At 42.5% G+C, this 27,742-nt stretch overlaps 1 long non-coding RNA gene across 1 annotated transcript in view; it reads right to left on the reverse strand.

The window, feature by feature from the left end:
* Positions 1-21,118, reverse strand: part of LOC139752117 (uncharacterized) — a 73,850-nt gene extending 52,732 nt beyond the window's left edge. Inside the window, exons 1-2 of the long non-coding RNA XR_011713479.1 lie at positions 21,039-21,118; positions 3,352-3,462 (exon numbers count right to left, since the gene is read on the reverse strand). This is a non-coding gene — a long non-coding RNA (uncharacterized lncRNA). The remainder of the gene's footprint in view (positions 1-3,351; positions 3,463-21,038) is intronic.
* Positions 21,119-27,742: the final 6,624 nt, after the last annotated feature.

The following is a 27,742-nucleotide window of genomic DNA, read 5'->3' on the forward strand; positions in this document are numbered from 1 at the left end:
TGCCTTGCCGGCTTTCATCTTCCGCAAAGCTTTTACTACCTCTTCTCTGTTTACCAAATCATTTTCCCTAACCCTCTCACTTTGCACACCACCTCGATCAAAACACCCTATATCTGCCACTCTGTCATCAGACACATTCAACAAACCTTCAAAATACTCATTCCATCTCCTTCTCACATCACCGCTACTTGTTATCACCTCCCCATTTACGCCCTTCACATAATACCTTATGTCGACAGGAATTCGTAGGGCTTCGCCTTCCCCTTTACTCACCCACCCTAAGAAAAGAATTCGCTTTGCCTACCCCCATGTAACAGCCCCCCAATCGCCTCCCTCAAGAAAAGGCAGAAAATCAATAGGTCTTCGCTGTGTGGGATGAGAAGACGTCCCAGGGATTCGCACAAATTTTCAATATATATATATATGTGTGTGTGTGTGTGTGTGTGTGTGTGTGTGTGTGTGTGTGTGTGTGTGTGGAGATAAAGCCACGAAAATGTCTCGCTGTTGATAGGAGAGAAAGGGTTCAAGGAGATGAAGAATCTGAAAGGGCTTTGTTGAAGGGTTGTTGGGAGTGGGAGGAGGAGAGTGTTGGGAAGAAAAGGATTATATATATATATATATATATATATATATATATATATATATATATATATATATATATATATATATATATATATATGAATGTATAATGCTTGCGCAAGTGGGCGTGGGTTACCTAACAAATATTGTTAGCACAAATAACGCACATTCCTCTCTCCCTCCCATTTATTCAGTATCAAAGAGATGTTTGCGAGTCTACATGATATTCATTATCGGTCTACCAAATCAAATGCACTCTTAGTTTATAATTATACATAGGAAATACATACACCAACTACATGGGGTCTACCAGAAACGGGAGCCAAATAGACAATATCTCGTACATGTGTAAATACTTATATGTATGTAAAAGAGAATGAGTTTAACACTTACATGTATGTGTATTTGTGTATGCGTGTATCTACGTACATGTACACCTTTAAGACATGTACACCTTTAAGACTATGTTTATATATGTGAATATAGTGTTTATTCTTGACTTCATTGGAGAGACTGCAGCCTCGTCCAATACAAAGGAGCCAGGTTTTGTATTTTTCCGTTCGCCGTAACATTCTCGACTAATCTTATCATTAATCAAGAAGTTAAATTGTACCTTAAAGCCGAATGGAAAACACCCATTAAATCTATAAAGGTCAAGGGGGTTTATTTACCTTATTAGAATACTCCAGAATAAAAGAGCATCTGGCAGCCCCCCTCACGGGGTCCCTATAGAATTCTGGAGCAAAAATACAAAACTATTGGTTTTTGGTGGTTCGCCAAGGGGCCCCCACCGCAGCGGAGCTTATTAAAAAATTCACAAGTATTTTTATTTCGTGGGCCGTGGGTTCCCGGACCAAGAAGAACGATACACTGTCTGTTGTTGCTCTGAGTCGTCATCAACCACCGACCGGTACGACGCAACGCCATCTCAACGTTGATCAGATCTATTCAAGGCTGTGCGAGTGATGCTGTGTTTAATCCGAACACTAATTATGATTAATCAGGGTTCAGATTAAGGGCAGCATGTCATTATAAACGCCATTTTCAGCTCTGCTGGTATCAGCCGGTAATTGTACAGTGGTGGCTAGGCTTGATCAACCTTTGAACGGAAACGCAAGAGGATTATCATGGAAGCCACGGGCTCTTTGTTAGCCACCAGTGGCCAGATAATTATGTTAGATATTGCACACAGGACTCATTACATTAACCTAAACACGCCTCACAGAGCACGTAATTTCACTCTATGCGAAATGTGGATGCGATCTCTTGATGGCAGGTATCTTTTCATAAATTGATATGTAAAATTCTTGCAAAAATTTTATAGAATTATTAATAAAAAGATAAATTTTCTCACAACCGAAAGGATAATGTTTCACCGAGTATTTCTAACTCTGACGACAGATTTTACATAAATTCAATGGATGTTCCTATGGGAGCTGGGTACACGTGTACGTTACCAGCGACTTTCTGGCAAATAAACTAGTAGATGATGTGATTGGATCACCAATGCTAACCACAGACAAACTTACAACGGAAGGTGCAGGAAGTAATGATGTCTTCCATGTTTCTAATAACCCTGGATCATGATGAACCGATCCCTGAGCAAGCCGGTACGACCGACCCTTCCCTACGAAAATACGAAACAAGAGAACGATGGTACGATCGTTGAGCGCGATCGTTAACTGATCACAAATACTAGGAAGTCACCACCCGCAAGGGAGTGTCATAGCATCATGCTTGAAGGTCGCATCCTCGTGCTCAAGAGTCGTGCAACGTTGTGTGTAGGGTCGTGCCCAGAGATCGCACCGTCGTACTTAAAAGGGCTGAAGTAATAGGTTTGCGCGACTCTTCGAGCCACAACCGTATTGTTGGATATAATGACCAACGATATATATATATATATATATATATATATATATATGTATGTATGTATATATATATATATATATATATATATATTTATATCTCTGCTTATCACATATAAGTAGAATAGTTTTTTGTTTATTCTGGCGCTTTATTTTCAAATTTCTGTTTTTAATTTCGTCGTCTAATTTACATTTTCCTCCTATGTTCCCTCTAAAAGATGCTTGTCATTTTGACAGCTTTGTAGAATATATGATTTTTTCCTAATCGTTTGCAGGCATCTCTTTTTTTTTTCACACGTGAGTTAGTCTACTAATATTTTGTTTTCAACCACAGTGGATATTGTGTACACGTCTTCTATTTAAGAGGGATTTACCCTACGCCTAAAAAAAAGAAATAAAAATCACCTGGTTAAGGTCCGTGCCTCTGCTGAGTTAACGCCACCTGCCTTGCCAGTTAGCTACGATAGGGGAGTTAAGTCACACCTAACCCTCCAGCACAACAAACCTCGTCTGCTTACAGCGCACTTTAAGACGAACATATGGACGAAAGGAAATAATTGGTTCAATAGATGTAATAACGAATAATTAACAAAATTATTCCTTCGTTTTAGTCTTGAACAAAGCTGCATTAGAGTAGAGTGTTATGAAACGTTGCTGAATATGATCTCAATAGTATTATTACTATTTTATATACATGTGCATAGCGAATATGACCACATCGTATTTCCCGTATTGACCTGGCGGTAATGATTCATCGAACTCTTAGTTTTCCTATTATTCTTTTCTATCATTTCATGGTCAAATCTCCGTAGAACATACATAGAAAAAAATACATATACATATATATACATAGATGGAAATCATCGCTAGTAGCTAGAAAGTTAAATAAAACAGCGTGACAACATACCTTTATCCAATCACAAGTGCTGGGGAAATGCTCAACAGCAGCTAGGATGTGCCTTGGATGGTGGCCGCGTATCGGCTCCGGCTGCAGGTGTTATGGACGTAGGCGACTCACCTGTGCAAATATCGACTCAATTAGTTCTCTTTATTCTACCAAGGTCACATCAGTTTATGGTATTCATCGCATACCTTATAATGTAAAGCCTAGCTCGTCAATTTCTAAGAACGTTTCTTCTAGTATAGGAATTATGTAAGTTACACTTCAATTGATGTTGTTAAATCATGTTTCGACGTATCAAACTATATGTTCAAACTGGTTCTGACCTAAGTAACACCTCTCGCTCCTACAGCTGAACATTTGGGAAGAAATAACATACAGCTCCAGTCATGGATAAAAGTCCACATCATGGCCAGGCCTTTATTGAAATATAAATATGTTAAGGAAAGGGGGGGGGGAAAAGGAGAGAACGAAAAGTATTTACAAAATTTGGAGAAAGAGAAAAACCTGTCTTTCAAAGCGTGTCAGGTTCTAATTATTGTGATACACGAGAGGGTAGATAGGCCAAAGTTACTGTGATACATGAGGGGGAGAGAGAGAGAGAGAGAGAGAGAGAGAGAGAGAGAGAGAGAGAGAGAGAGAGAGAGAGAGAGAGAGAGAGAGATGCGCTTTTCAGGCAGCACGAAAAGAGATCAGGGGGGAGGAGCGTAGGATTAGCAAGAGAAGCACCAGGAGTGAAGGAATGTTAGTCAACCAAGGTAGAGTTAGAGGAAATACAACCGAAGAGTTGCTTGATCTACGGGAGAGACAGCTATAAGTACCGTCAGAACGGTAAAGTGTAGGAAAAATTGTGATCCTTTCCAATATATATATATATATATATATATATATATATATATATATATATATATATATATATATATATATATATATATGATACGTCAGGGAACCTATGAAGCAATAAGAGAAGGCCAGACGACCACAATATACCGATACCTTTGAAGACCGACCCTTTGAACTTAAGACCCACAAGGTTGGTTTTGCTTAGGCTTCAAGAAAAATTCTTTTGACACACGTATATATATATATATATATATATATATATATATATATATATAGAGAGAGAGAGAGAGAGAGAGAGAGAGAGAGAGAGAGAGAGAGAGAGAGAGAGAGAGATGCTCTGTGGAAGGTATTAAGAATATATGGTGTGGGAGGAAAGTTGTTAGAAGCAGTGAAAAGTTTTTATCGAGGATGTAAGGCATGTGTACGTGTAGGACGAGAGGAAAGTGATTGGTTCTCAGTGGATGTAGGTTTGCGGCAGGGGTGTGTGATGTCTCCATGGTTGTTTAATTTGTTTATGGATGGGGTTGTTAGGGAGGTGAATGCAAGAGTTTTGGAAAGAGGGGCAAGTATGAAGTCTGTTGGGGATGAGAGAGCTTGGGAAGTGAGTCAGTTGTTGTTCGCTGATGATACAGCGCTGGTGGCTGATTCATGTGAGAAACTGCAGAAGCTGGTGACTGAGTTTGGTAAAGTGTGTGAAAGAAGAAAGTTAAGAGTAAATGTGAATAAGAGCAAGGTTATTAGGTACAGTAGGGTTGACGGTCAAGTCAATTGGGAGGTGAGTCTGAATGGAGAAAAACTGGAGGAAGTGAAGTGTTTTAGATATCTGGGAGTGGATCTGGCAGCGGATGGAACCATGAAAGCGGAAGTGGATCATAGGGTGGGGGAGGGGGCGAATATTCTGGGAGCCTTGAAGAATGTGTGGAAGTCGAGAACATTATCTCGGAAAGCAAAAATGGGTATGTTTGAAGGAATAGTGGTTCCAACAATGTTGTATGGTTGCGAGGCGTGGGCTATGGATAGAGTTGTGCGCAGGAGGATGGATGTGCTGGAAATGAGATGTTTGAGGACAATGTGTGGTGTGAGGTGGTTTGATCGAGTAAGTAACGTAAGGGTAAGAGAGATGTGTGGAAATAAAAAGAGCGTGGTTGAGAGAGCAGAAGAGGGTGTTTTGAAATGGTTTGGGCACATGGAGAGAATGAGTGAGGAAAGATTGACCAAGAGGATATATGTGTCGGAGGTGGAGGGAACGAGGAGAAGAGGGAGACCAAATTGGAGGTGGAAAGATGGAGTGAAAAAGATTTTGTGTGATCGGGGCCTGAACATGCAGGAGGGTGAAAGGAGGGCAAGGAATAGAGTGAATTGGAGCGATGTGGTATACCGGGGTTGACGTGCTGTCAGTGGATTGAATCAAGGCATGTGAAGCGTCTGGGGTAAACCATGGAAAGCTGTGTAGGTATGTATATTTGCGTGTGTGGACGTATGTATATACATGTGTATGGGGGTGGGTTGGGCCATTTCTTTCGTCTGTTTCCTTGCGCTACCTCGCAAACGCGGGAGACAGCGACAAAGCAAAAAAAAAAAAAAAAATATATATATATATATATATATATATATATATATATATATATATTATCCCTGGGGATAGGGGAGAAAGAATACTTCCCACGTATTCCCTGCGTGTCGTAGAAGGCGACTAAAAGGGGAGGGAGCGGGTGGCTGGAAATCCTCCCCTCTCGTTTTTTTTTTCAATTTTCCAAAAGAAGGCACAGAGAAGGGGGCCAGGTGAGGATATTCCCTCAAAGGCCCAGTCCTCTGTTCTTAACGCTACCTCGCTAATGCGGGAAATGGCGAATAGTATGAAAGAAAGAAATATATATATATATATATATATATATATATATATATATATATATATATATATATATATATATATCGCTACCTCGCAAACGCGGGAGACAGCGACAAAGTATAATAAAAAAAAAAAAAAAAACATATATATATATATATATATATATATATATATATATATATATATATATATATATATTAGCAAGCAAAAATGAAATTGTTTTTTTTTTTTTTGCCCATATACTGGAAGTACCCATATTTTTTTCTTCCACATTAAAAGAGTCGTATACCCCCCACGGAAACCGTGCGCTGATTAAAAAATGCAACGACTGAAGACACCTCTGTTCTTTTACGATTGTGTAACGAGATGTGCATTGAGAAAGTGACATCAACATACACTATTTTATGCACTATTTCAACTAAATGCTTTCTCGAAGGTCATTAGGAAAGTAATCAGTGTAATTTGGAAAAAAAAAAAAAAAAAGAAAAATGTACCAGAAACGACCCCGGTGATCGCTACTATCCTTCAGTCTTTTGGGTTGTTTGGGCGAGGGAGAAACGCCAGGAGAAGGCAGCTACAGCTTGACTGTCCACTGATTGTTTGTAACCACTTGATGTAATTGGCTACGGTCAACAATCAAGTCTAGGAAAGGTCAAGTGGGGGTTAGTTCTGAGGTCCAGCTGCTCGATCGGTTGAGGGTTTGGAGTGTGTGTGTGTGTGTGTGTGTGTGTGTGTGTGTGTGAAACTACGAGGGCCCTAAACAATTTTATTCGTGGCCAATGATAAAATAACAATAAAAAGATAATTTAAAGTAAAGGCTGTGTACACAAACTCAGACCTACCCACGCTATAGAGCGATCTTAATTTACAAAAATGTATGTAGTGCAAAGTATAACAAATTTGCATACTTTAAGTACGTAGAAAACGATAACCGTGGGGGAAAAAATATCAAAAAACAAAAATTATATTCGTACCTTCATAATCATTAACGCCGGAGTATATTAGATATTCTTGGGAGGGTCATGACGTCATGGAGCGAGTGTGTTTCAGAGGTTGACAATGTCAAATCATCTCATTAAAGAACGTGACGTCACTCCAATGGAAGGTAGGCGTGTAGATCAATAGCCTTACGTCAGTGAAGCAACGAATAAGACAAGACAGTTACAGGTGAAAAATTGAGAAAAAAAAAAACTATTATTTCGACGGGTAACTATATTAGAAAATCATGGTAAAAGTGAGGGGGGCAGAATGTGTGGAGGTTTTCAGTCTACACAAGAAGAAAATTCCTAAAATTATATTTTTGTTTCTAGGAACAACTACAATACAGGCATGATGACCCTGTTAATTGATGGGTCCTAAGTTCATATAACCAATCAGCCTTTTTTCTTATTCTGTTTGGTGTGTGTGTGTGTGTGTGTGTGTGTGTGTGTGTGTGTACGAAGGGGAGAATTTGGCCGGGAAGACAGACCCTTGGCGTCCTAATTTGCCAGGGTCGTTAACCCAACAGACGTAAGAGTTGTAACCACCACTCGAAAAAAAAATCTAGACCAATTTCAGATGTCAACTCCTCCCATCAGGGCGATCGGGCCTCGAAGAAAATGGAAAGAAAATCGCATTTTGTCATCTTCAGGACAGCGGAACCTTCCAGGCTTTCCCATTACCCTCCACTTATGTAGCAACATTCCCTCATTATGGGACAGATTGGCATGATGTGCTTTAATATGTGCATCAACCTAGAAGCTTTTCTGTCGTTAGGATTTGGGTCTTTTCAAGGAGGTTATTACGTCAAAGGCAACCAAAGTCGAATCACAGGGTGACATCACAAGTATTATTGGGGGCCCAACCTATCATATGTACTGCACGAGTGAATGGCCGGCACGCGAAGTTATTGATGTCTCGCCTCCTCACTGCTCCATCCCCTAATTAATATCGAGAAGACTTACAGCAGAAGTTATGCGAGGGAGAATGTACTCCAGCGATTCAAGACAAGAGTAAAGAAGAGAGGGTAATGAATACTGAATACCAGATAGCGGAAGGGGGATAGCAGGAGAGAGAGAGAGAGAGAGAGAGAGAGAGAGAGAGAGAGAGAGAGAGAGAGAGAGAGAGAGAGAGAGATGCAGAGAGCGGATAGATCATAATGTGTTTAGTAAGGGAAGGCCTTGTCAGGAAAGTGTGTTACTAGCAAAGTAGTTCCCCCTATCTTATACGTTTTCGGTTTCGTGGAAGCTTCATCGGGTCACTGCTTGTCTGTTAGAGTGGCATTCATCTTTTATATACTAAGAGTTTCTGGCGGTGTTGGTTGGTTCGTTATTGATCAAAACCGTCGAATTATACCACCAGTCGAATAAAACACTTTTCACTTTTCTTTTTCCAACTATTCTGGGTAATTATAAGACCATATAATACTCTCACTGCATGTGGCCATTGTTTGTGCCCAGACGATTTAATTTTCCCTCTTTTTTTTTTTTTTTTACGGCGCTAAGAGCAGGTCCTCACTGATATGAGGGTCTGTGCCACACTGTGGTCTGATTAAATCTCCCAGAATTAAAAATAATATATTACAATAGTGATAAATGGTGTGTGGTACACTGGAGCAGGATTCAACATACCCAACTAGTGACGCTACTGAAATCTAACAAAGTATTCGTGCATTCTAATTGTGCCTTGTTCCCAATCATGACCATGAAGTATTGATATAGTCATTACATGTAACATCATATACACATACTGCAGAGCAATCATTCCCCCCCCCCCCCCCCCCCCCGCCTGGCAATTAACCAAACAAACAAGACCAAAAAGAATTCCGGGTTCAGGACAAGTGTTTTTCACTGACTAAAACTCCCTACGTCTCTTTCCTCCTTCGAGTAATTACTCTCTGGTTGCATGCAAATGGCTCTTTCTTCTCATTTACATACGTCACAAAGTACCTTAGCAAACACTTGTTTCATACTGAATGCTTAATGTGAAATGGGGTTTGTGTCATTATGCTAATTGTCTCTATGAGAGATATTAGGATATAAGTAATCATTTATGTGTTTTATGAATGTTATGATTTTTTTGAGTTGAAGGTAATTCATTAAATACAGTGATTTACATATGCTACGCAAATTATCACAATGTAAACTTAGTCAACGTGTTTTTGCAGGCAATTACTAAAAAAAAAAGCGAAAATTGAATTCGACATCAAACACGCACGAATTTCTTAATTGCCTTTTGGTTAATTGCCCAAGAGAGTAGCTATGCAAGCGCGCTTAGTGAAAGCAGCTTTTTCGACTCTTAACTTCCCTCTCAAGTAATTTTATTTTTTCGTCCCAGATCCACGACGTCCACATCCCTGCACAGGAGTCTTTCCTTACATGCTAACAGCTATGATATATTCTGGTGTGTATATTTCACGTATATGCCATAGTCTCAGGGTAGGAGACATCTGTAGATGCTGATGGTATTAAATTCCTCAACCTCGTGAGCATCATCATTTTTGAGCACCTTTTGGGCAGTACACTAGAGTACCCAATCCTTAATTCAACCCCTTTGTAATCTCCTTTCTTCTGAATCGCCATTTACCATCTCCTCTTCCCCACTGGATCATCCAACACAGCTCAGCGCTAATACTTTTGAGTTATTTTCCCAATGGGTGTTGAGCCGTAGGGAGTGGTGGGTGGGGATATGATTTCCACTTTGCTGTTGAGCCGTAGGGAGTGGTGGGTGGGGATACGATTTCCACTTTGCTATCATGCTAGTCTCAAACAGTTGAACAAATGAGGATCCTATCACTGTAGTGCAACAAGTACCTTCATCGTGGACCATGTATGCCTCAACCTCTCCATCATTCTCCACCTCCCTCTCCTTCCATCAATCTCCCAACAGCTCGAACCCCATCCCATTTATCTCCCAACTGCTCCCTGTCTCTCCATTTATTTCCCAACTGTGTCTCTATCCTCTGTCTCTCCTATTATTACTCTCTTAGGCTCTCACATTCATCCCTCTCCTTCTTGCTCTCACCTCCAACTTCACCACCAGCCTCTTTCCAACACCTGTTTACCGTCACATTCAAAAAATGTCACCCCTCATCCATACCGGACGGTAATCTATTATCAACCATTGGCTTAACCTCTTGAATTCCTCGAGTCTACCCCATATCGCCAATTCCATTTAAACTAAAGAGTGTTCCCGATGAATCTACGTCAACCAATTTGATGTTGCACGTTAGGGAGTTTGGCTTCGTAAGCGACACAGCGTCAAGCAAACTTGCTGCTGCCACTCGACCCACGACCTGTTTCCTCATCCTCCACCATCCGTCCTCAGTTTTACCTCCCGTCCCTTACAGACTTCACTTCATCCTCACTGATCTCTTCATACTCCTCTTTCTATCTGAGCTGCGCACTTCTTGCCCCACGTCTCTTCCCACTCCTGCTATCTGCTGCGCTTTATCACCCCCAACTCCTTTTCTCCCTTGACTCCTTCCTATCCCGCACGGCCTCATTGTCTCTTAGTGTCTGTTTTCCTCTTCTTATCGACACTCACTGTCTCCTTCGGGCTCTCGTATATCCTCATTATTTACCCGCTTCCTTTACTTCTAGCCTCGGTAATAATCAACCTCTAATTTCGTGTTTCTCTCTCGTTTCTTCCCGCCTCCTCCTTACCTCAGCCACTCCTGCTCCATTCCTCCTCTCCCCCGCTGTCTCAGGTAACATACGAACTTCCAGCAAAATGTTGTGGTATTTCAAGTGTGGTGTACGAGCCGTGAGCAACTGCCTCACTGTGTATTTGTCTGCTCGTCCGTTTTACAGATATATATATATATATATATATATATATATATATATATATATATATATATATATATATATATATATATATATATATAGGGGATAGGGGAGAAAGAATACTTCCCACGTATTCCCTGCGTGTCGTAGAAGGCGACTAAAAGGGGAGGGAGCGGGGGGCTGGAAATCCTCCCCTCTCGTTTTTTTTTAATTTTCCAAAAGAAGGAACAGAGAACGAGGCCAGGTGAGGATATTCCCTCAGAGGCTCAGTCCTCTGTTCTTAACGCTACCTTGCTAACGCGGGAAATGGCGAATAGTATGAAAGAAAAGAAAATATATATATATATATATATATATATATATATATATATATATATATATATATATATATATATTCATAAACGCCCATACACGCACATTCACATATATTTACATATAAACATACAAGTATACGTACATACACATACAAAGACAGATACACAATTGTACTTATTCATATTTGCTTCCCTTCATCCATTCCTGGCGCTAGCTAGAAAACAGCATCGCTACCCTTGCTTCAGGAAATCAATATATATATATATATATATATATATATATATTTGTATCAAGTGTTACAAAAAATGTATATGTACATTCGCTTCGCTTCATCAAACAATCAATTTTTTTTTATACCACTTCCGTCTCTGCGTCATTCCTTTCTCCCCATCATCCATGCTGGGCAGCGTTCAATACACCAGAACTCTCCCGTGAGCTATTAACTGTCGTTGGAAAGCGTTCAATACACCAGAACTCTGCCGTGAGCAATTAACTGTCGTTGGAAACACAGTCGAAATTCTAATGACATGCATATGCATTTCGGGCGACCTAGGAGAACAGAGAGGCCAACTATACATTGTGTGGGGACGACTTACAATACACACATCTGCCTTTCCTGAATATTCATGAATATCTTTACGCAAACTGAACTTCGAAACGTGCGTAAATTTGACGATGGCGAAAGAGGGTGGTGTGAGAAGAGTTCCACTGCCATTCGTTCGAAAAAAAAAAATAGGAATAGTGATAACAAATTTTTGTATATCAGCGATTCGTGATGGAATATATTCTCGATGTTGTGTTATGGTTCGATGCGTCCCTTTGTTTACCATTTGTGTGTTACGAGAAGAGAGTTTTACACTCGTGTTGGCCCGTCTATTAACCTTGTGTACGTGTACTACATCTTTACACACACACACACACACACACACACACACACACACACACACACACACACACACACACAAACATCCCAGAGTAAACCAAATACCCACTTGTCGAACAGCTTCGAGGGGAGGATGAACACCTGGGGTAGGTGTAGGCTCACTCCCCTGCCTAAGATTCGAACTCACGCTGGCCCGACCACAGGCAGGCTTTTAGGTGACTCATGGTCAGTAACGCTACCCATTACACCACAGAGCTCCGTGGTGTAATGGCTATCTACTTCATGCTAACCCGAACCTCTACCTAAGTAAATTTTTTTTTAATCGAGTAGTTATGCGGGCGTAGGAATTGGCCAGACTGAAGATGCAGTTTAGATATGAACAAAATGAATAAATGTACGACATTTTCTTGCCCTCAACCAAGCCACTCCAGCCGCCACTTCCTCTCTCATTCTCACGTCCGTGAGGCTGTAGGTCAAGCTTGTGACCCTCTGGCCTACGTGGGAGGATGCGAGGCAAGCAAAGCGACGCAGCTTGAAAGGGAAAATGGCTTAGATAACAGGGAGGCGAGCCGGACTTACAGGTAGGTGTTCCGCATTTACAGGCAGGTGGGTCGAACATACAGGGAGGCGAGCCGGACTTACAGTGGGTAGGGCGGATATACAGGTAGGAATTTAGGGGACGGTATCATACTTACTGGGAAGTAGACCAGACTCAGGGATAAGTAGGCGGGACTTACAGATAAGTGGGTTGCATACAGGCTGGGCTACGTGCACAGGGAAGAGGACTTACATATAAATGCACTTTAAAGCAGATGTGCCACACTTAGGAGATATGGGCCACATCTCGCTGACGCCTTACATTATTCTGGCAATGGTGTTCAGCAGTGGTGTCATATTTACAGATAGGTGGGCCACATCTCCCGAAGAGAGGGAGGGAGGAGGCGCCACATCTTCAGATGACTGGCCACAACACACGTGCACTACTTAAATGAAGAATGGTGCCCACGATTCCAGAATAGGTGGAGGAACTCACTGCAAAGCACATTGGATCACATCTAAGGGACTTGTTCATATCCAAAAGCAAGACAAGATGGAACCCGGAAAATGTTTCCCACAAAACCATTAGTTTATTTATTTTTTCTTTTTTTCTTACGTATGCGATCGTGTTTCCATTTACGCTCCTCTGATTCGTCATCAGGATACACATCTACACAAGCTATCGATCATAGCTCGGGTATGATGAAAGAATTATCACTGAAGGTGGACCAAGCAAAGGTTCCTACGGCACTACTCCTTGCTGGTCAAAGGTGACAACAGTTGTAACACGGGACAAATTGGAAGGTTAGAAAAAAAAAAAAGTAAAAAGGGTGAGAGAAAATTCTTCAAAGAGATCAGATCAGGGTTGTCCACTTAGCAAAGACTAAGTTGTGACAATGTATAAGAGATCACATCAGGGTTATCCACTTAGAATAAGTTGTGACAATATACAAGATTCACCAAGACTAAGCTACGCCTCTGTCTTTTGGAAATGACAGACCTCTCGGGGGGTGCCATTCCATACGCAAGTCAGGTGTGTGTGTGTGTGTGTGTGTGTGTGTGTGTGCTTTAAAACGAAAAAGAGAAAAAGAATCAGTCTTCCAGACCTGGTTAGCAATGTATACACCAGCCATGACACTCAAAGCGAACACATCAACCAATCTAAAAATGATGAGCGGACTCAGCATTTGGCCGTCCCACAGTCTTTTCCGATTTCATTCGGAATTCTTTGAAATAGCGGAGTGTTTTCTGTCGTGTTTTACAGTCTCCCTTCCCAAACAGTTAACTGGATTCTGTATTTTCTTTATCACTCGACCGTCCAATCTTTTGCAAAGTTTATTCTGCTTTTGTTTAAAGAAGATATGCAACTTCAAGGACGGTTATGCATATATAAAGAACGGAATTAAAAATTAGAGATAAGGTGTAATTAACATAATTCGTCTAGTCTTGAATTCATAGATTTTATATAAATTTACATAAACTTTACGAAGAATGAATAAGGAGAAAGTGTTTCAAGATACTGGAGCTGGTGGTCATACCTTGACGTGGATGGAATCAGCGACCCTGGCAATTCAGACACCCAAAGAACATACAAACCTCCAACCAATACGTATGATTCTTCTTTTTCTCAATAGGTCGTCGTAATCTTATGTAAAATCACCACAGACATACTAATAATCCTTTTCGTGATATATATATATATATATATATATATATATATATATATATATATATATTTTTTTTTTTTTTTTTTTTTTTCTTTGTCGCTGTCTCCCGCGTTTGCGAGGTAGCGCAAGGAAACAGACGAAAGAAATGGCCCAACCCACCCCCATACACATGCCTTGATTCAATTCACTGACAGCACGTCAACCCCGGTATACCACATCGCTCCAATTCACTCTATTCCTTGCCCTCCTTTCACCCTCCTGCATGTTCAGGCCCCGATCACACAAAATCTTTTTCACTCCATCTTTCCACCTCCAATTTGGTCTCCCTCTTCTCCTCGTTCCCTCCACCTCCGACACATATATCCTCTTGGTCAATCTTTCCTCACTCATTCTCTCCATGTGACAAAACCATTTCAAAACACCCTCTTCTGCTCTCTCAACCACGCTCTTTTTATTTCCACACATCTCTCTTACCCTTACGTTACTTACTCGATCAAACCACCTCACACCACACATTGTCCTCAAACATCTCATTTCCAGCACATCCATCCTCCTGCGCACAACTCTATCCATAGTCCACGCCTCGCAACCATACAACATTGTTGGAAGCACTATTCCTTCAAACATACCCATTTTTGCTTTCCGAGATAATGTTCTCGACTTCCACACATTCTTCAAGGCTCCCAGAATTTTCGCCCCCTCCCCCACCCGATGATCCACTTCCGCTTCCATGGTTCCATCCGCTGCCAGATCCACTCCCAAATATCTAAAACACTTCACTTCCTCCAGTTTTTCTCCATTCAGACTCACCTCCCAATTGAATTGACCCTCAACCCTACTGTACCTAATAACCTTGCTCTTATTCACATTTACTCTTAACTTTCTTCTTTCACACACTTTACCAAACTCAGTCACCAGCTTCTGCAGTTTCTCACATGAATCAGCCACCAGCGCTGTATCATCAGCGAACAACAACTGACTCACTTCCAAAGCTCTCTCATCCCCAACAGACTTCATACTTGCCCCTCTTTCCAAAACTCTTGCATTCACCTCCCTAACAACCCCATCCATAAACAAATTAAACAACCATGGAGACATCACACACCCCTGCTGCAAACCTACATTCACTGAGAACCAATCACTTTCCTCTCTTCCTACACGTACACATGCCTTCCATCTTCGATAAAAACTTTTCACTGCTTCTAACAACTTGCCTCCCACACCATATATTCTTAATACCTTCCACAGAGCATCTCTATCAACTCTATCATATGCCTTCTCCAGATCCATAAATGCTACATACAAATCCATATATATATATATATATATATATATATATATATATATATATATATATATATATATATATATATATATATATATATTATTTTTTTTTTTTTTTTTTTTTTTTTATACTTTGTCGCTGTCTCCCGCGTTTGCGAGGTAGCGCAAGGAAACAGACGAAAGAAATGGCCCAACCCCCCCCCCCCCCATACACATGTACATACACACGTCCACACACGCAAATATTCATACCTACACAGCTTTCCATGGTTTACCCCAGACGCTTCACATGCCTTGATTCAATCCACTGACAGCACGTCAACCCCTGTATACCACATCGCTCCAATTCACTCTATTCCTTGCCCTCCTTTCACCCTCCTGCATGTTCAGGCCCCGATCACACAAAATCCTTTTCACTCCATCTTTCCACCTCCAATTTGGTCTCCCTCTTCTCCTCGTTCCCTCCACCTCCGACACATATATCCTCTTGGTCAATCTTTCCTCACTCATTCTCTCCATGTGCCCAAACCACTTCAAAACACCCTCTTCTGCTCTCTCAACCACGCTCTTTTTATTTCCACACATCTCTCTTACCCTTACGTTACTTACTCGATCAAACCACCTCACACCACACATTGTCCTCAAACATCTCATTTCCAGCACATCCATCCTCCTACGCACAACTCTATCCATAGCCCACGCCTCGCAACCATACAACATTGTTGGAACTACTATTATTATATATATATATATATATATATTTTTCTTTTTCTTTCAAACTATTCGCCATTTCCCGCATTAGCGAGGTAGCGTTAAGAACAGAGGACTGGGCCTTTGAGGGAATACCCTCACCTGGCCCAATTCTCTGTTCCTTCTTTTGGAAAATTAAAAAAAAACCGAGAGGGGAGGATTTCCAGCCCCCCGCTCCCTCCCCTTTTAGTCGCCTTCTACGACACGCAGGGAATACGTGGGAAGTACTCTTAATCCCCTATCCCCAGGGATATATATATATATATATATACATATATATATACATATATATATACATATATATATATACATATATATATATATATATATTGAGAGAGCAGAAGAGGGTGTTTTGAAATGGTTTGGGCACATGGAGAGAATGAGTGAGGAAAGATATATATATATATATATATATTTATTTATTTATTTTGCTTTGTCGCTGTCTCCCGCGTTAGCGAGGTAGCGCAAGGATACAGACGAAAGAATGGCCCAACCCACCCACATACACATGTATATACATGCACGTCCACACACGCACATATACATACCTATACATCTCAACGTATACATATATATATACACACAGACATATACATATATACACATGTACATAATTCATACTATCTGCCTTTATATATACTGAAATCATGGTGGTTTTTATCCGGATCTGTGTGTTTAGCCTCGATTCATGTGAAGAGCTGTTACAGCCAGTCATATACAACAGACTTAACCAATCACAGCCCCTTAGTAACCCCGTACAGGTAATTATCAACCCGGGCCATTCTACGGATGTATGGTAATCCATCAATACAAAATAATGTATCAAAATCTGAAAATGGATTATTTGGATGTTTAATACATCCTACTCATGTACTGACGATTATCCATTATACACGGTAAGATAACGACCGGGTTATTATTCTATCCTTAAATTTCTATGTAATTTTGCAAGGAAATGTCATGTTAGATTTAACGCAAGAACTGGTATTATCAATCGCAAAATGCCATCAAAAATACGCGCAGTGAATTCATTATCATATAGGCCATTTCTGATAAACGAGTTACAGTGAACTGCAGTTACTTGATTAAGTTTATCTCTGGATAAGAGGAAAAAGTAATACGTAATTGCACTAATGCCGAGTATTCTGAGTCGGGCAGTTATTTCTTTTTTTTCGTTTGACTTCTAATTTAGATCCAATTACCTCCGCCTCTGTACTCGTTAACTTCAACAGAGTTGCTGGCCCAAACTTTTGACTGAGAGCGTGTGGCTGAGGACGACACGGGTCGGCTGGACTAGCCTAGTCCCTCTCTTGACGCCTTTGCGAAAAGCCTCGCCCACAAAAGACGACAAAATTGATTCGCTTCTCGGAGATCTATCTCCATCCTTGATACCACAGTAAGATTAAAAAAGGGGGGAATTAGAGTGATGCGAGGATAAGGAACTGAGAAAGACGGAGGTGGAAAAATGAGGAGTCCTGGTGTCTTGTTGACAGGAAAGGGAATTATCTTGCCATCTGGCAGCGGATGCTTGATGGAAGACGTACAAGAAACATGTTTATAAAAATTCCCACCGCCAAGTTATGAAGACTCTTTTTAACTGCAATTATTTGAACTGAAATCACAATTACACAACTCCCAAGTCTGTGGTTCCAAGGTTGTACTCCATGCAGAAGCAAGGAAAGTAATGATAGACTCTTGGAGCGAGAAAGGATACATATATTTGGGCGTTCAATTATGTTTTTACCCATCCTAAGCATCAAGTGTCACGACGGATGATCATATCACACAATGTCACATCTGGGAACACCCGTCACCTATTTACTAAACAACAGGTGTCGATAAACGTCAGGTAAACGTCTGTCTTTGAAAGCCAAGGACAGATGCATCCACCACCACGACGCAAAATAACCCCGTCACCGTTGGGCCGGCCCAGCCGGTCCTCCCTCCCTCCCTCATCCTCTGCAGCAACGCTGCCAGCCGTAAGCTCAGCTGACGTCAACCTTCCCGTGATACACACAGTGCTAAATTAAGCGGAAGATTGCATGAGGATTTCACTAGGAAAGAATTCCTTTCATCTGATAAAGAGATTTCGAAGATGCTCGGCTCGTACCCATCGCTACGGAGAAAATCTTACAAGGAGGACGCGGAAATTTCCCCGAAGAGGACAAGACTTGGGGGGGGGGGAAACCTTTACGTATGAATGAAATCATTTTTCACTCAGCTGCACAGATTTGGTTGCTTGTAATGGCCGTGCATAAGGTCAAGAGGAAAACGCTTTCAACGTCGATTAGTTTCAAACAATTTCCTTATGTGCGTTGGATTTTTTTTTCCTTTAATAAAAAGAAATGTTTCAGAGAAATTCGTGAACGATCGTTAGAGACGCGTTTCCTTTGATAAAAAGCTTTCACAAAATACTTGTGAAAAGAGAGACCAATTACTACATCCTTACGGTGAAACTAACCTACAATTTTATCATGTATTACCGATACTGGAGGAACAAACTCTAATTTCATATTTCTTTCGTCTACTTCGATCAGGATTGTTGACGAATGCCAAGTGGGTCGTTATCAATTTCTTTAATGATAAGTAACACGGTACGATATATTTCCTTACGAATCCACTGGGAAAATGAAACGCAGCAAGTTCCCAAGTGCACTTTCGTGTAATAATCACATCATCAGGGAAGACACAAGAAAGAAATGTCAGTTGATCTCCCTTGATGATGTGATTATTACACGAAAGTGCACTTGGGAGCTTATTGCGTTTCATTTTCCTCGTGGACTCGTAGGAATTGGGCCAGGTGAGGGTAGTCCCTCAAAGGCTCAGTCCTCTGTTCTAAACGCTACCTCGCTAATGCGGGAAATGGCGAATAGTTTGAAAGAAAGAAAGATATATATATATATATATATATATATATATATATATATATATATATATATATATATATATATATATATATAGGCAATTGCATCCAGGTGCAGTAAGGTACGACCCTGCAGGTACGAGGTACGAGACAATGTACGACTCTCGAACACGACGGGACGACCCTTGGTTGTGACGTGATTTTTTTTTACCCTACCCCGTAATGGCCGGGTCAGAAACCAGACCACCAAACACTGAGGTCGTACCGTAAAGAAGGGTACGACAGAAGATATTACTCGCCTAATCAACCATCTACCTGGATGTTGTCTTTCTTTGTTTGTCATCATTAGTGGTACCTCCAGCCACCTGACGCTTCTGGTACGACTTATTATCCCCGTAAAACACACACACACACACACAGAGGAAGTCATCTGCAGCTGTCACCCCAGTTTACCCACAGTGTAGTCAGTCCTCAACCTCTCACATCCCTGGAGGCACCAATTAACACACGCTCCTCCCCAGACTCCAATCTTTCCTCCTCCAACCTTCTTTTTCCCCGCATCAGTCCATAGCGCTCCACATCATCTATATCGTATTTTCTCCCGCGACTTCCAGAAACTTCTGTCTGCCTCATCGTCTGTATCTGTGTCCGACTGTGTGCTCTCTCTCTCTCTCTCTCTCTCTCTCTCTCTCTCTCTCTCTCTCTCTCTCTCTCTCTCAGTGAACGTTCAGATACCCTTCACGAGTTAATCTAGGGGACGGAATCGTACGAAATCCCACGAAAGACTGAAGGAACTGGATCTGTACAACATTGGAGGAACGCGAGAAAGATAAGTGATAATAATCTTTACGTGGCTATAAACAGGTTATAGAAAGGTAATTGGAGTACAAAGACCTTGAAAACTTCTAAACGAGGAAGATACAGTTTTTTAAAATCGTTAGACTACCGTGGATCATCACCGAAATGAAATCAAGCCCAGGCAGGATGCTATAATATAAGAGGTATTCAATACAGGGAATGTGTACAGAACTACAGAAACATTTTGAAGACTACGTGACACTTTGACATCTGTCCAGGATGAACCCAGAGTAGATGATTATGTAATGCCGGCGACAGCCGACACAAACATTATTCATCTAGTAAAAGGTGCGGTGAGCGCCACGCGCTAGCATTTTAATGTCAAGTCGCAAACCTTCCCTCCGTCTCCTTATCCTCCATTTTTTGTCTCACAACAAAAACCTCCGTTCATTCCCTCTTTTGACAAACATCCTAAAACTTCCTCAATCCTCAACCTCCAACCACACATCACCCACACTTCTTCACCTCCTTTTAAAAATCCCCTCAAAGCATCCCAAACCACCACCTCACAAGCAAAAACAACGAAAAACTCATTCACCTCATCAAGAATGAGGCGACTTCCATTCTCCACACACACACACACACACAACGTACAACGCCTGACGGAATTGGTTCGTAACTAATCGACCTAGATTAGACCTAGAATTTTACCCCCTGTGTGACGATACGTCAGGATTTCCTCAAGCTCCAACCTCTAGGGCGTTGACCTATACCCTCCCCCAGCAGGATACCAGGAGACTCTTGGAACATCAAACACGCAGTTTTTTTTTTAACTTCCACTTCGACAACGATGGAATATTCTTTTAAACGAAAAAAAAAATGTTTATGATTATTCATAAATGTTTCCATTTGATAAGCTCCTCATATGACAGTTCTATGACTAATTCTTCAGACTAAAGGCACCGTAACTTTAATATCATTCATACATAAGTAACAATATATACAAAAAAAAAAAAGATAATCTTTCGTCAACAACTCCTAAGGTTCACAACAAACAATAACAGAAAACATTCCAAACAACTGGACCGACATCACCAAAATCTAATAAAATTCACTTAAAAGAATATCTCATATTCACCTTATAATTGTGCGTTGGACTTACTCCTGTTGGACAGAGCGACCTCCTACGGTTATCACAACGATGTCTAAGGGGCGACTGGTCATCACAGAGAAAATCCTCTGCCGACGGAGCGGTGGTTGGTGAATGTAGCGAGGGTATGATTTCTCAAAAAGGTAGTTTGGAGATTCGTCTCGCTGAAATATGAGGCATTAAATTTACTGTATTAGTCTCAATAAACAGTAAACAACTATAAATCTCAAGGAATAACGTCCTTGTATCTTAATAAGACTGAATCGTGTTTTTTCCTCTTTTTAAAAGTACGTTAATGTGAGGATAAACTATTAAATAGCAGTCACTCGTTTACGGAGTGAATAACTCTCTCCCTAGTGAATCGAAGAGGAATATCCAACACAGTACTAGGCATAGGACGACAGTTATCTTCACCATAAACGCAGTAATAGAGGTATGAAGGAATACTATAAATCGCTCAGGTTCTTAGCAAGAATATAGTCTTCGTCCGCTAACAATGGGCAGCGCCATCTCGCTCGCGATGTAAACACTAGCAGGCGAAAACCTGGAGCAATCGCACACACACATGCACACACACACACATACATACACACACTTTTATGGTAGTTCCAGTGTCCTTTGGGGTTCAGATTTAATAAAGATATATAGAGATAACCTAAGCCAGTGTTTGATGATACAAATGGATGCTACACCTCAAGCCCCGCGCTCCGAACTTACGGGTAAAAAATCGACTTTGCCTGCTTTACGCTTACATAGGTTAGATAATTGCCTAAATAAACCTCTCGCACTCATTATGACCTGAGGGAAGTGGTGTAAAGGCCTGGAAGTGTCCAGCCTTCTGGTAACTGCGATTCTTTTGTGTACGCAAGGATTCACAAACGCCCTGGCTATTCTCATTTAGATCATGGAACACCACACGATTGCCCTGGGGTGTCTGAATTTCGCCAGTCGTATCCTAGTAACTTGGAGGTGTTTATAGAGTTTCACTCGTAGGTATCTGCGTCCTTGTAAATCAATACACATATCAGTAAATATATATAGATCTGAATAGATGGTGTTGCCTGGCGAGTGAAAACTTACTTTGGCGAGGCTATCTCCTGTCAGCGGACGCAAGGGAGATCCTTTGCTCCAAAGGAGTCCATTGATTTCCGTGTTACTGACTGTGGTGCAGCCTTGAAGCTGCAAGAGCCCCGTAAAAAGGGCACTAAGGATTTACGATAAAGGCAATGGAAGCGTCTACTCGCTGTATGTACATTCGTGTATGTGTGTTCATACAGTAAATCTTCCTTTACATTGACCAATATATTGGTCTATGTTTCTCCATATATGTATAAGATTAAGGCAGTTGGGATCAACTTTACCCGCCGTTTGCTTTATTTTTTTTTTTCTCTTAGAGTTTCACACACGATCCGAGGGCGTTTCAAAGCCTAGTCATATTGTCACGCAGAAGCCGCGCTATCTCCCGCGATCCACTTCCCACATTAAATGGCTGCTTATTGCTGGGTGGATGAAGGCAGTCGAGGTGAGAGAGAGAGAGAGAGAGAGAGAGAGAGAGAGAGAGAGAGAGAGAGAGAGAGAGAGAGAGAGAGAGAGAGAGAGAGAGAGAGAGAGTGTGTGTACATCGTACTTGTAAATCACCAGAATTCTCAAATACACTCACTGTGATTGGTTGCAAGGCCATATGTTGCTTCGCTGTGATTGGTTGCAAGGCCATATGTTGCTTCGCTGTGATTGGTTGCAAGGCCATATGTTGCTTCGCTGTGATTGGTTGCAAGGCCATATGTTGCTTCGCTGTGATTGGTTGCAAGGCCATATGTTGCTTCGCTGTGATTGGTTGCAAGGCCATATGTTGCTTCGCTGTGATTGGTTGCAAAGCCATATGGTGCCTCACTGTGATTGGTTGCAAGGCCATATGTTGCTTCGCTGTGATTGGTTGCAAGGCCATATGTTGCTTCGCTGTGATTGGTTGCAAGGCCATATGTTGCTTCGCTGTGATTGGTTGCAAGGCCATATGTTGCTTCGCTGTGATTGGTTGCAAGGCCATATGTTGCTTCGCTGTGATTGGTTGCAAGGCCATATGTTGCTTCGCTGTGATTGGTTGCAAGGCCATATGTTGCTTCGCTGTGATTGGTTGCAAGGCCATATGTTGCTTCGCTGTGATTGGTTGCAAGGCCATATGTTGCTTCGCTGTGATTGGTTGCAAGGCCATATGTTGCTTCGCTGTGATTGGTTGCAAGGCCATATGTTGCTTCGCTGTGATTGGTTGCAAGGCCATATGTTGCTTCGCTGTGATTGGTTGCAAGGCCATATGTTGCTTCGCTGTGATTGGTTGCAAGGCCATATGTTGCTTCGCTGTGATTGGTTGCAAGGCCATATGTTGCTTCGCTGTGATTGGTTGCAAGGCCATATGTTGCTTCGCTGTGATTGGTTGCAAGGCCATATGTTGCTTCGCTGTGATTGGTTGCAAGGCCATATGTTGCTTCGCTGTGATTGGTTGCAAGGCCATATGTTGCTTCGCTGTGATTGGTTGCAAGGCCATATGTTGCTTCGCTGTGATTGGTTGCAAGGCCATATGTTGCTTCGCTGTGATTGGTTGCAAGGCCATATGTTGCTTCGCTGTGATTGGTTGCAAGGCCATATGTTGCTTCGCTGTGATTGGTTGCAAGGCCATATGTTGCTTCGCTGTGATTGGTTGCAAGGCCATATGTTGCTTCGCTGTGATTGGTTGCAAGGCCATATGTTGCTTCGCTGTGATTGGTTGCAAGGCCATATGTTGCTTCGCTGTGATTGGTTGCAAGGCCATATGTTGCTTCGCTGTGATTGGTTGCAAGGCCATATGTTGCTTCGCTGTGATTGGTTGCAAGGCCATATGTTGCTTCGCTGTGATTGGTTGCAAGGCCATATGTTGCTTCGCTGTGATTGGTTGCAAGGCCATATGTTGCTTCGCTGTGATTGGTTGCAAGGCCATATGTTGCTTCGCTGTGATTGGTTGCAAGGCCATATGTTGCTTCGCTGTGATTGGTTGCAAGGCCATATGTTGCTTCGCTGTGATTGGTTGCAAGGCCATATGTTGCTTCGCTGTGATTGGTTGCAAGGCCATATGTTGCTTCGCTGTGATTGGTTGCAAGGCCATATGTTGCTTCGCTGTGATTGGTTGCAAGGCCATATGTTGCTTCGCTGTGATTGGTTGCAAGGCCATATGTTGCTTCGCTGTGATTGGTTGCAAGGCCATATGTTGCTTCGCTGTGATTGGTTGCAAGGCCATATGTTGCTTCGCTGTGATTGGTTGCAAGGCCATATGTTGCTTCGCTGTGATTGGTTGCAAGGCCATATGTTGCTTCGCTGTGATTGGTTGCAAGGCCATATGTTGCTTCGCTGTGATTGGTTGCAAGGCCATATGTTGCTTCGCTGTGATTGGTTGCAAGGCCATATGTTGCTTCGCTGTGATTGGTTGCAAGGCCATATGTTGCTTCGCTGTGATTGGTTGCAAGGCCATATGTTGCTTCGCTGTGATTGGTTGCAAGGCCATATGTTGCTTCGCTGTGATTGGTTGCAAGGCCATATGTTGCTTCGCTGTGATTGGTTGCAAGGCCATATGTTGCTTCGCTGTGATTGGTTGCAAGGCCATATGTTGCTTCGCTGTGATTGGTTGCAAGGCCATATGTTGCTTCGCTGTGATTGGTTGCAAGGCCATATGTTGCTTCGCTGTGATTGGTTGCAAGGCCATATGTTGCTTCGCTGTGATTGGTTGCAAGGCCATATGTTGCTTCGCTGTGATTGGTTGCAAGGCCATATGTTGCTTCGCTGTGATTGGTTGCAAGGCCATATGTTGCTTCGCTGTGATTGGTTGCAAGGCCATATGTTGCTTCGCTGTGATTGGTTGCAAGGCCATATGTTGCTTCGCTGTGATTGGTTGCAAGGCCATATGTTGCTTCGCTGTGATTGGTTGCAAGGCCATATGTTGCTTCGCTGTGATTGGTTGCAAGGCCATATGTTGCTTCGCTGTGATTGGTTGCAAGGCCATATGTTGCTTCGCTGTGATTGGTTGCAAGGCCATATGTTGCTTCGCTGTGATTGGTTGCAAGGCCATATGTTGCTTCGCTGTGATTGGTTGCAAGGCCATATGTTGCTTCGCTGTGATTGGTTGCAAGGCCATATGTTGCTTCGCTGTGATTGGTTGCAAGGCCATATGTTGCTTCGCTGTGATTGGTTGCAAGGCCATATGTTGCTTCGCTGTGATTGGTTGCAAGGCCATATGTTGCTTCGCTGTGATTGGTTGCAAGGCCATATGTTGCTTCGCTGTGATTGGTTGCAAGGCCATATGTTGCTTCGCTGTGATTGGTTGCAAGGCCATATGTTGCTTCGCTGTGATTGGTTGCAAGGCCATATGTTGCTTCGCTGTGATTGGTTGCAAGGCCATATGTTGCTTCGCTGTGATTGGTTGCAAGGCCATATGTTGCTTCGCTGTGATTGGTTGCAAGGCCATATGTTGCTTCGCTGTGATTGGTTGCAAGGCCATATGTTGCTTCGCTGTGATTGGTTGCAAGGCCATATGTTGCTTCGCTGTGATTGGTTGCAAGGCCATATGTTGCTTCGCTGTGATTGGTTGCAAGGCCATATGTTGCTTCGCTGTGATTGGTTGCAAGGCCATATGTTGCTTCGCTGTGATTGGTTGCAAGGCCATATGTTGCTTCGCTGTGATTGGTTGCAAGGCCATATGTTGCTTCGCTGTGATTGGTTGCAAGGCCATATGTTGCTTCGCTGTGATTGGTTGCAAGGCCATATGTTGCTTCGCTGTGATTGGTTGCAAGGCCATATGTTGCTTCGCTGTGATTGGTTGCAAGGCCATATGTTGCTTCGCTGTGATTGGTTGCAAGGCCATATGTTGCTTCGCTGTGATTGGTTGCAAGGCCATATGTTGCTTCGCTGTGATTGGTTGCAAGGCCATATGTTGCTTCGCTGTGATTGGTTGCAAGGCCATATGTTGCTTCGCTGTGATTGGTTGCAAGGCCATATGTTGCTTCGCTGTGATTGGTTGCAAGGCCATATGTTGCTTCGCTGTGATTGGTTGCAAGGCCATATGTTGCTTCGCTGTGATTGGTTGCAAGGCCATATGTTGCTTCGCTGTGATTGGTTGCAAGGCCATATGTTGCTTCGCTGTGATTGGTTGCAAGGCCATATGTTGCTTCGCTGTGATTGGTTGCAAGGCCATATGTTGCTTCGCTGTGATTGGTTGCAAGGCCATATGTTGCTTCGCTGTGATTGGTTGCAAGGCCATATGTTGCTTCGCTGTGATTGGTTGCAAGGCCATATGTTGCTTCGCTGTGATTGGTTGCAAGGCCATATGTTGCTTCGCTGTGATTGGTTGCAAGGCCATATGTTGCTTCGCTGTGATTGGTTGCAAGGCCATATGTTGCTTCGCTGTGATTGGTTGCAAGGCCATATGTTGCTTCGCTGTGATTGGTTGCAAGGCCATATGTTGCTTCGCTGTGATTGGTTGCAAGGCCATATGTTGCTTCGCTGTGATTGGTTGCAAGGCCATATGTTGCTTCGCTGTGATTGGTTGCAAGGCCATATGTTGCTTCGCTGTGATTGGTTGCAAGGCCATATGTTGCTTCGCTGTGATTGGTTGCAAGGCCATATGTTGCTTCGCTGTGATTGGTTGCAAGGCCATATGTTGCTTCGCTGTGATTGGTTGCAAGGCCATATGTTGCTTCGCTGTGATTGGTTGCAAGGCCATATGTTGCTTCGCTGTGATTGGTTGCAAGGCCATATGTTGCTTCGCTGTGATTGGTTGCAAGGCCATATGTTGCTTCGCTGTGATTGGTTGCAAGGCCATATGTTGCTTCGCTGTGATTGGTTGCAAGGCCATATGTTGCTTCGCTGTGATTGGTTGCAAGGCCATATGTTGCTTCGCTGTGATTGGTTGCAAGGCCATATGTTGCTTCGCTGTGATTGGTTGCAAGGCCATATGTTGCTTCGCTGTGATTGGTTGCAAGGCCATATGTTGCTTCGCTGTGATTGGTTGCAAGGCCATATGTTGCTTCGCTGTGATTGGTTGCAAGGCCATATGTTGCTTCGCTGTGATTGGTTGCAAGGCCATATGTTGCTTCGCTGTGATTGGTTGCAAGGCCATATGTTGCTTCGCTGTGATTGGTTGCAAGGCCATATGTTGCTTCGCTGTGATTGGTTGCAAGGCCATATGTTGCTTCGCTGTGATTGGTTGCAAGGCCATATGTTGCTTCGCTGTGATTGGTTGCAAGGCCATATGTTGCTTCGCTGTGATTGGTTGCAAGGCCATATGTTGCTTCGCTGTGATTGGTTGCAAGGCCATATGTTGCTTCGCTGTGATTGGTTGCAAGGCCATATGTTGCTTCGCTGTGATTGGTTGCAAGGCCATATGTTGCTTCGCTGTGATTGGTTGCAAGGCCATATGTTGCTTCGCTGTGATTGGTTGCAAGGCCATATGTTGCTTCGCTGTGATTGGTTGCAAGGCCATATGTTGCTTCGCTGTGATTGGTTGCAAGGCCATATGTTGCTTCGCTGTGATTGGTTGCAAGGCCATATGTTGCTTCGCTGTGATTGGTTGCAAGGCCATATGTTGCTTCGCTGTGATTGGTTGCAAGGCCATATGTTGCTTCGCTGTGATTGGTTGCAAGGCCATATGTTGCTTCGCTGTGATTGGTTGCAAG

Source organism: Panulirus ornatus, chromosome 12, assembly GCF_036320965.1.
Source record: "Panulirus ornatus isolate Po-2019 chromosome 12, ASM3632096v1, whole genome shotgun sequence".
In the NCBI taxonomy this organism is placed as follows: Eukaryota; Metazoa; Arthropoda; class Malacostraca; order Decapoda; family Palinuridae; genus Panulirus; species Panulirus ornatus.